The sequence below is a fragment of the Oryctolagus cuniculus genome, chromosome 12 (assembly GCF_964237555.1).
Source record: "Oryctolagus cuniculus chromosome 12, mOryCun1.1, whole genome shotgun sequence".
NCBI classification, from domain to species: domain Eukaryota; kingdom Metazoa; phylum Chordata; class Mammalia; order Lagomorpha; family Leporidae; genus Oryctolagus; species Oryctolagus cuniculus.
In genome coordinates, this window is record NC_091443.1 from 96,533,846 (window position 1) to 96,544,360 (window position 10,515).

The window sequence follows — 10,515 nt, forward strand, 5'->3', positions numbered from 1 at the left end:
TTATTACTTCTCAGCTGGCTGTTACACAAATTAAGATAAATTTAGGAAATTATACTCTGCTTCCTTTATATATGAAAATGATTTTAAATAAAAGAACAAAAGAAAAATCAATACACAAAATCACCATCAGATGAGATCAGTTGTAGTCTCTGAAATTTAAAACAACAACAACAACAACAAAAAAAAGTGTCAGGTATTTTCAGAAGGAATCAAAAATAGTTGTAGTCATAGGCCTTAGGGGATCTTGAGAACACTTTGCCCCCTTGGGCACAAAATCACTAGAAATTAAAGAACAGAGATTGTTTTCTGATCAGAATATTCCTTCCTTGTTTTTACTCTAGTTAAATCCTACAAATAGAACTTAACAAGTCCCTTTGGGACAGCTGATCCACTTTTCTGAATTCTTAATCTGTTCCTGTAACTTCTTGCTACCTAATCTTTCTTTGTGAATTGATTTTTAAAAAATATATATAGGATAAATGTTCAGGTCAGGTATAACATAAAATGTAAACACTGAGGAGGATAGAAATACTGATTGGGCTCCACCCTCCCTAAATAGCAATTAATCTATCAAAGGATTCATAGGTGGAGAAATGTTGGAGTTCTTAAAACTCTAATTAATCTGAGTTTGTGGCAACTATACTGCATGAAGTGGTTTCTAGAAGTCATTCTATTGCTTCTTAAATTTGTGGTCATGGCTCCTGTGGTGAGTGAGTCATCAGCTTGGGTCTCTTTCTGTGAACATCCCTCCAGGGAAAATCAGAGACAGGAATAGGGAGAGCCCCTACTCCAGATAGGGGCAGGTAGCAGTGTGTGTAATGGACTTTTCTCTTCTATATCGGCCAGATTTCAGGACATCCTAAGCGGCAGCTGTGCCAACCAGAGGATAAAATCAATCAAAAACGCTTCCATGCATTTTCTTAGAGAAAAGTTTCAACACTAACTTACAGATGTTCTTTACTTCTTTGTGAAGTTTCACCCAACTCACATCAATTTCTCACTTTTAGTTGGAAGCCATGGGTAAGTTTCTTGGCATATCCAATTTTATTCATCACACAACTTCAGACAGACTAATGACTACTGCAATGGAAAATGTAGTGGTTCTTGTTTTGTAAAATCAAATCTCTGTGATTTATAGACTGATATTTTCATGATAATTTAAAATTACATTTTCCCTTAGATACACCTCCTATGGATAATTTACTTTGATGCATTCTGGTTTGTAGGATTAAGAGCTGTTTGACAGATTGGCTTCAAAAGTTTCTATTGCCTCATGAGATTTAGAAGTGATTTCATTAAGCAATGTGCCTAATCAGCTACAAAATGGATATCTGTTTACAGAAGAACAATGTCCTGATGCTTTTACTTTTAAACATGAAATTCCTTTTTCTGAAATGAAGAAACATGAGAATCAACATATTTGTGAGCCCTTGAACAGTCTTATCCATCCAAACAAGTTTTATGTGTGAGCAAGCACGAAGTATCCTATACACACATAGTTAGCAGCATAAAATATGTGTTCAGCAAAACCCGTCCATTTGGTCTTTTGTGTTTCAGCTTCTTGGAAATAGGAAGAATGTGAGTTGATACTCATCGTCATCACTCTGTGCCTTTATCATGTGAAATTCTACAAATAGCATCGTATCTTCATTGGCCCCAGATACTGCAAGAACGCTGAATGGACATCTGAGCCCAATGAATCCTGCAGTGGGAAATGACCTTTGAATTTTTCTAGATCAATTCCTCACCAATCAGGAATCCCATGCTGAATAAATGGTTAATCGATTTATGATTTACAACCTTTGCTGACATAAACTTCATTCCTATGAAAAGGACTAATTTTCAAGGAGGTGATTCCAGTGGTTATAGAGTTCTTTCTTAAACAAAGATAACATCATTTGTCAATAATTTGTGCTGAGTGAATTAAGCCAGTCCCAAAGAGACAAATATCATATGTTCTCCCTGATCGGCGACAACTAACTGAGCACCAAAGGGGAAACCTGTTGTAGTGAAGTGGACACTATGAGAAACAGTGACTTGATCAGCTCTTGTCCTGACTGTTGATGTACAATGTAATACTTTATCTATTTTAGTATTTTCTCTTTATTTTGTGGAGAATGATCCATCATGCGAAGCGGGATACACAGCAGACTAGTAGAAAGCAGGTGTCCTAAATAGCACTCTGGCCTCAGAATCAGCCCTTAAGGCATTCGGATATGGCTGAAGAGCCCATGAGAGTATTTCAGGCATGGAAAGCCAAGACACCCTGGAAAAAAAAAAAGAAGACCTAAATGAAAGATCTCTGCGAGTGAGATCCCAGTGGGAAGAACGGGGCCATCAAAGAAGGAGGTACCTTTCTCTGAAGGGAGGAGAGAACTTCCACTTTAACTATGACCCGGTCTGAATAAGATCGAAGTCAGTGAACTCAAAAGGCTTCCATAGCCTTGGCAACTCATGACTAGAGCCTAGGGAGATTACTGACGCCACAAACAAGAGTGTCAAATTGGTAAGTCAACAACAGGAGTCATTGTGTACTTACTTCTCATGTGGGATCTGTCCTTAGTGTGTTGTCCAATATGAAGTAATGCTATAACTAGTACTCAAACAGTATTTTACACTTTGTGTTTATGTGTGGGTGCAAACTGATGAAATCTTTACTTAATATCTACTAAATCAATCTTCTGTATATAAAGAGAATTGAAAATGAATCTTGATGTGAATGGAATGGGAGAGGGAGTGGGAGATGGGAGGGGTGCGAGTGGGAGGGAAATTATTGGGGGGAAGCCATTGTAAGCCATTAACTGTACTTTGGAAATTTATATTTACTAAATAAAAAAATATAAAAAGATTCCCGTGATGAAGAGAACATCCTTTGGTGCACTCTTTTTTTTTAGATTTCTTTTATTAATTTGAAAGGCAGAGTTACAGAGAGAGATAGAGGTCTTCCATCTGCTGGTCCACTCCCCAGTTGGCTGCAATGGCTGGCGCTATGCTGATCCAATGCTAGGGGCCAGGAACTTCTTCTGGGTCTCCCATGCGGGTGCAAAGGCCCAAGGACTTGGGACATCTGCTGCTGCTCTCCCAGGTAATAGCAGAGAGCTGGATCAGAAGTGGACCAGACAGGACTAGAACTGGAATCCATATGGGATGCTAGTGTTTCAGGCCAGGGCTTTAACCTGCTGTACCACAGCACCAGCCCCGGTTCACTCCTGAAATGGCTCCAACAGCATGAACTGGGACAGACTGTCGCCGGGAGCAAGGAAGTCCAACCAGGTAGCCCACATTGGTCGCAGGGGCCAAAGCACTTGTGTCATCTTTTGCTGATTTCCCAGGCACATGTACAGGGAGGTGGGTCAGAAGCAGAGCATCTGGAACTCAAATCAGTGCTATGACATCGGATGCTGGCCTTGGTATAAATCGCTGCACCAAAAGGATGGCTCTGCCATATAATTTTAATGTAACAAAATTCTTGGAATAAAAGCTTAAAATATGGTTCAAAAGTAAATATATATTTGGGGAAGGAAGTAGCAAAGATATGCTTTTACAGTGGGAGAAGTATAGAGTGGCTTGCAATTGAAGGAAGCCAGGAAACACTGAGTAAATAGGATTCAAACTCCATGAGCTTCCAAATTAAACAATACATTTACAATAGAAATATTTGGTAACTCATTTCAGGAAAGCAGTCTGTAGTAGACCAGCATTCCTTTCTCCCTGGGGAGGATAAAATCCTTGGAGGTGCTGCCTGAATAAACTCCATGGGGGTCACATTTATCACATCATAAAAGTTGATTTTTGCATGGGATAAAAAGTAGGGGTCAATCTTAATCTTCTGTATAAGGGGATTCAGTTTCCCCAGCACCATTTATTGAAGAAAGAGTACACGTACTTTCAGCACTTTTGTCAAAAGATCAATTATTAGTAGATACATGGATTAGTTTCTGGAATCTCCCGTTCTATCCTATTCATCTTTGTGTCTCTTTTTATGCTAGCACTATGCTGTTTTGTTTACAATAGTCCTGGAGTACACCTTGAAATCTTGTCTTGTGATTCCTCCAGCTTTGTTCTTTTTGTTCAAGTTTGTTCTGCCTTTGCTGAATCTATTGTGCTTAGACATGAATTTTAGTATTGTTTTTAACACAATTGTGAAAAATGTCATAAATATTTTCATGAGGAAGCACTGACCCTGTAAATTACTTTGGGTAATATGGAAAGTTTTAAATTACTTTTTACAATCCATGAATATGAGCAGTCTTTGCATTTTCTGTGTCTTTTTCAATTTCTTTCTTCAGTTTTTTGTAATGTGCATTGCAGAGGTCGTTCACTTACCAGGTTTAATTTGCTCCCAGGCATTTTTTGGTAGTTCTCCTGAATGGGATTGCTTTTTTCATTCTTTCCACAGGGAGTTAATTATTGGTGTATAAAAATGTAACTTGTTTTGTGTGTTGATTGTATCCTGTGACTTTACAGAATTTGTCAGTTCTAATGTGTTTTTGAGGAGTCTTTAGGTTTTTCATCATATAGAATCATATCATCTGAGAAGGAATAGTTTGAGCTTCTCCTTTCTATTTGTACTCTTTCTCTTTCCAAATGGCTCTGGCTAAAATTTCCAATACTATATTGAAGAAGAGCAGCAACAATAAATATATATCCTAGTGTGGTTCCAGATCTTAGAGGAAATGCATTCGATTTTCCCTCATTCAATAGGACAGTGACTGAGAGTTGTCATATATTACCTTTATTATATTGAACTATCTTTTTTTATGAAACAGGAATGGGTGTTGAATTTCACTGAATGATTTTTTGCATCCATTGGAATAATTATATCATGCTTATGATTCAATGTACTTGTATGATATACTATATCTTATGATACATTGTGAAATATTATATATATATATATATATATATATATATATATATATATTGGGGGAAAACAAAACTCAAGCCTTCCTAGTTTAGAAGGAATTCACAGTTACTGTAGTATACATTAATATAAAAAAGAGCCACCCACATCTGAGATTTTATTCTCAATATGGCATAGAATACCTACATGTCTGATGTATGTGTGTAAATATATATGGAAAAAGTAGATTTAAATCATTTTAATTCAGAAGAAATTTTCAGTATTAAAAATGGGTGTCCCTTAGGTACTTCCTTTAAAAGAAAAGGGGCGCTAGAGGACTGTACATGGGGTGGTGTTTTTCTGGTACAAATTGGATAAAACCACTTCTGCTGCCAGGAACAGATTTTCCCATTCTAGCCTACAATTTTTATTCCCAAAAAAGACAGAGAATACCTCTTCTTCTAATGTATACATTTGCGAAAAGTAAATATAAGCCTTCTTAGTTCAGAAGGAATTCAAAGTTATTAAAAACGGGTTTTCCTCAGTTAATTCTTTTAAAAGAAATCTGGAATGCTAGAGGACTGTTCATTGCCTGGCTTTTGCTGGCACAAACTGAATAATACCAGTTCTATTGCTAGGAACCGATTCTCCCATATGAGTATACAATTCTTTTGTGTGTGAGTGTGTCTGCATGTGTGTGTGTGTGTGTTACATTATATTTTCGATATTTTTATAAATTTGCTGAGTTACATTTTTGGATTTATGCTCGATGAAATAATACATGTAATTGAATACCCAGTCTTTTTTACTAAAAATTCACTGATTGGGACTAGTCACCATTTAGAGTACTCATTTTATTTATATTTTGTATTCATGCAGGCTTCCTTATTTTTTGGCTGTATGACATTTCTGTCATGGAATACAGTTTTATAAATTTATTTATTTAGTTTCCTTTCATTAACAAAACAAAACTGCCACAGTCTACCTTAATGCGGAAAAACGTTGACCACATCGGACATTTATTCCCAAAACAGAGAACATCTCCACTTCTGATATGCATATTTGGGAAAAGTAAGTTTAGGCCTTTTTTGTTCAGAAGAAATTCACAGTTATTGAAAATGGGTTTGCCTCAAATAATTCTTTTAAATGAATTAGAATGCTAGAGGACTGTTCATTGGCTAGTCTTTGCCAGCACAAGCTGGATAAAACCAGTACTGTTGCCAGGAAGTGATCTTCCCATACTAGTCCGCATCTGTTTTCTTTTTATTTTGTGTGTTAGATTTTGTTTTGGATATTTTTATAAATTTACTGAGTAACATTCTTAATTTTTTGCTTGATTTAGGAATTCATGTAATTTATCAGCTCTATTTTTAAAAAATAATTTCTGGACTGCTTTCAGTAACCATTTAGAGTCCTCATTTTATTTATATTTTTGATTTCACAATTGCTCCCTTATTCTTTCAGGTTTGTGTCCTTTCCCTCATGGATTCTCATTTTTTAAATTTACTTCTTATATCTCCTTCATCAACAACAGTATATTTGATATGGTGTACCTTAATACAGAAAAAAGTTTTCCACATCTGAAACTTTCTCAAATAGCCAAAGAATACCTCCACTTCTGATATAAGTATGTGCAAAAAGTAAATTTAAGACTTTTTTTATCACAGAAGTTAATTCACAGTTACTGAAAATGGGTTTACCTCACGTATTTCTTTTTAAAAAACTGGAATTCTAGAGGACTGTTCGTTGGCTGGTTTTGGATTGCACAAACTGGATAAAACCACTTCTTATTTGTTTCTTTCACAACAACACATTTGCCATAGCATACCTTAATACAGAAAAAAGCTGCCCATATCTGACATTAATTCCCCAAAAGACAAAGAGCACTTACACTTCATATATATAATATCCATTATATATATATATATATATATATATATATATATATATATACACACATATATATGCAAAAAGTAAAATTTAAGCCTTTTTAGCACAGAGGTATTTAGGGGTTGTAAATGGGTTTGCCTCAGGTACTACTTTTAAAAAAATCAGAAAATCTAGAGGACTGTTCATTGGCTGTTTTTGGCTGGCAGAAACTGCATAGATCCACTTCTGTTGCTGTGAACCATTTTCTAATACTAGTTCACACTGCTTTTTCTGTTTTCTGTGTTCAATTTTGTTTTAGATATTCTTATAAATTTACCAAGTTACATTCTTGGTTTTTGCTTGATTTAACAATTCATGTGATTGGATATCAGCTCTTTATTTAAAATTTCTGGACTGCTTCAACTCACATTTCAGAGTCCTCATTTTATTTATATTTTTGGCTTCACACTGGCTGCCTTATTCTTTCAACTGTATGGCTTCTCCTAATTAAATTCTGTTGTTTTAGATTTCCATATTTAGTTTTCTTTCATCAATATAATGTATTTGCCATTGTATACCTTAATGCAGAAAAATCCTGACTACAAATGACACTTAGTCCCCAGAAAGAGAACAGCGACCCTTCTCATATATATTTTTGGGAAAAGTAAACTAAGTCTTTTCAGTTCAGAAGGAATAAGCATACCTTAATACAGATAATACCTCTGATAAATATATGTGTAAAAATAAATTTGAAGATTTTTAAGTAGAGGGAATTCACAGTTATTGACAACGGGTTTGCCTCAGGTACTTCTTTTAAAAACCAGGAATGCTACAGCACTGTTTATTGGCTGGTTTTGAACGGCACAAAATTTATAAAACCTGCTGCTAGGTACTGATGTTCCCATACAAAAATTATGTTTTATTCTTTTTAATTTATTTAGTATGTTATATTTCATATATTATTATACAGAATATCTATTTATATACATATATAAAATATAATATACATTATATATTGGGTAAATTTATCAAGTGACATTCTTGGTTTTATGCTCAATGGAGGAATTTATGTAACTGGATATTCACTCTTTTTAAAAAAAAAAATTCAGGACTGCTTCAAGTCACCACTTACAGTCCACATTTTATTTATATTTTTGGCATCACAACGGCTCCCTTATTCTTTTGGCTGTATGCCATTCTGCTCATGGATTCTGGTTTTTTAAAATTTACTTAGTTTTTTTTTTCATCAACAACAACATATCTGCCATAGTAAAACTTAATATAGAAAAAAAGCTGTCCAGGGACCGCCACACCTGCAGCACCAGCATCCTATATGGGCAACGGGTTCTAGTCCCAGTTGCTCCTCTTCCAGTCCAGCTCTCTGCTGTGGCCCAGGAAGGCAGTGGAGGATGCCCCAAGTGCTTAGGCCCCTGCACCCCATGGGAGACCAGGAGAAGCACCTGGCTTCTGGCTTCGGATCAGCGCGGTGTACTGGCCGCAACGGCCATTGGGTGGTGAACCAACGGAAAAGGAAGACCTTTCACTCTGTCTCTCTCTCACTGTCCACTCTGCCTGTCAAAGCAAACAAACAAACAAACAAGCAAACCAGGATTCCTAGAGGACTATTCATTAGCTGGTTTTGCCTGGCACAAACTGGATAAAACCACCTCTGCTATTAGGAACCAATTTTCCCATAAAATCCACCATTCTGGATTTTGTGTGTCTGGAGGTTATATTTTATTGTGGATAGTTTTATAAATTTATCAAGTTCCATTTTTGGCTTTATGCTTTATTTAGGAATTCATGTAATTGGTATCTGGTCCTTTTTTTTAAATTTCTGGACTGTTTCAACTCACCATTGAGAGTCCTCATTTTACTTGTATTTTTGGCTTCATGCTGGCTTCCTTATCCTTTCAGCCTTGTGCCATTTCCCTTATGGATTCCCATTTTTTCAATTTACTTCTTATTTCTCTTTCATCAGCAACAACACATTTACCATAGTGTACCTTAATATAGAAAAAGTTCCCCACGTCTGACCTTTTAACCTCAAAAAGGCAGAGAACAGCTCCACTTCTGATATTTGCATGTGGCCATAGTAAATGTAAGCCTTTTTTTAGTACAGAGGGTTATTGAAAATGGGTTTGCCTCAGGTACTTCTTTAAGAAAAACAAATACGAGAGGACAGTTCATTGCCAGGTTTTGGCTACAACAAACTGGATGAAACCGGTTCTGTGGCTAAAAACCTCTTTTCCCATACTAGTCCACCATTTTAGTTGTGTTATTTATTCTGTGTGTTACATTTTGCTTTGGATGTATGTATAAATTTCCCAAGTGACAATCTTTGTTATATGGTTATTTATGTATAAATGTAATCAGATATCGGGTTTCTTTTTTAAAAAAAATTCTTCAGTGCTTCAACTCACTATTGAGAGTCCTCATTTTACTTATAGTTTTGGCTTTGTGCTGGCTCCTTACCCTTTCAGCTTTATGCCATTTCCCTTATGGACTCCCAGTTTTTCAATTTCCTTCTCATTTCTCTTTCATCAACTTTTGCCATCACGTACCTTAATACAGAAAAAAGTTTCCATCTGATATTTTAATCTTAAAAAGGTAGAGAACACCTCCACTTATGATATATTGATGAGGGAATAGTAAATTTAAGCCTTTTTAGTACAAAGGGAACTCAGTTATTAAAAATGGATTTGCCTGGGGTACTTCTTTAAAAAAAGATAAATGCTAGACAACTGTTCACTGGCTGGTTTTGGCTGCCACAAACTGAATAAAACTGGTTCTGTTGCTAGGAACCTGTTTTCCCATACTAGCCCACCATTCTGTTTTTTAATTTTTATTTTGTGTGTTACATTTTCTTTTGGGTATATGTATACATTTACCAAGTTACACTCTTGGTTTTATGCTTGATTCAAGAATAACTGTAACCAGATATCCCTTTTTTTTTTATCTATACTGCTTCAACTCACCATTTACAGTCCTCATTTTACTTATATTTATATTTTTGGCTTTATACCGGCTTCCTTATTCTATTGGCTTTGTGCCATTTCCCTCATGGTTTCCCACAGCAACTCTGATGCCAGACTCATGCCACTGGTGACAGTGAAAGGACTTGTATGCTCATGTGTGGAGCAGCCAGGCCCAGCTGGAGCAGAACCCACACAGCTAGGACATACATATATGCTTACACAGACAGACAGACACACAAACACACATGCTCACTCCACAGGGGAGTGAAGTTCAGGCTCTGCTTTGTTGGGAAGAGCAGAGGCTGCTGGAATGCAGCAGGAGCAAGCCCACAAAGCTGGACGAAACCCACCAGGCCCTTCACACTTCTGCAGGGGCCAGAGGTGATCTGGAGAAGCATGGCATTAGAGGAGCCTGAGCTGCTACTGGTGACAGGGATCCCTAGCATTCCCTGGTGGTCTCCCCAGTACCTAGCTCTCCCGGGTGCTCCTGCCCCTCCCCCACACTTCCTTGTTGGCAGCATTGGCTTCAGTATTACTTGCATGTGTGTCCAGTATCGGTGCTGAAATCAGTGTTTCATCTCTCAACCACTTACCTGCACCCAGGGCAGGGGCCTTGTTCCTCCCACAGACAGACTAGGTGGGGCCGACACAGGACACAAAGAAGGAAGGCCATGCTCGGCCATCTGCTCCCTTCTCTGTCATCCCGGGAAAACTCTCTGATGATCAGTGCTGACAGCACCACAGAGGAACAGGACAGGAGCAGAGTGGGAGGACACAGAATGGATCAGCAGGGCTGAGACCTGTCCTGTGTCAGAAGTTTGTAGC

General features: G+C 37.1%; 1 long non-coding RNA gene across 1 annotated transcript in view; it reads right to left on the bottom strand.

Annotated features, from left to right (window-relative positions):
• The window catches only part of LOC103346435 (neuroblastoma breakpoint family member 4), a 1,612,367-nt gene that overhangs the window by 1,018,336 nt on the left and 583,516 nt on the right, over positions 1-10,515 (bottom strand). The window lies entirely within an intron of this gene.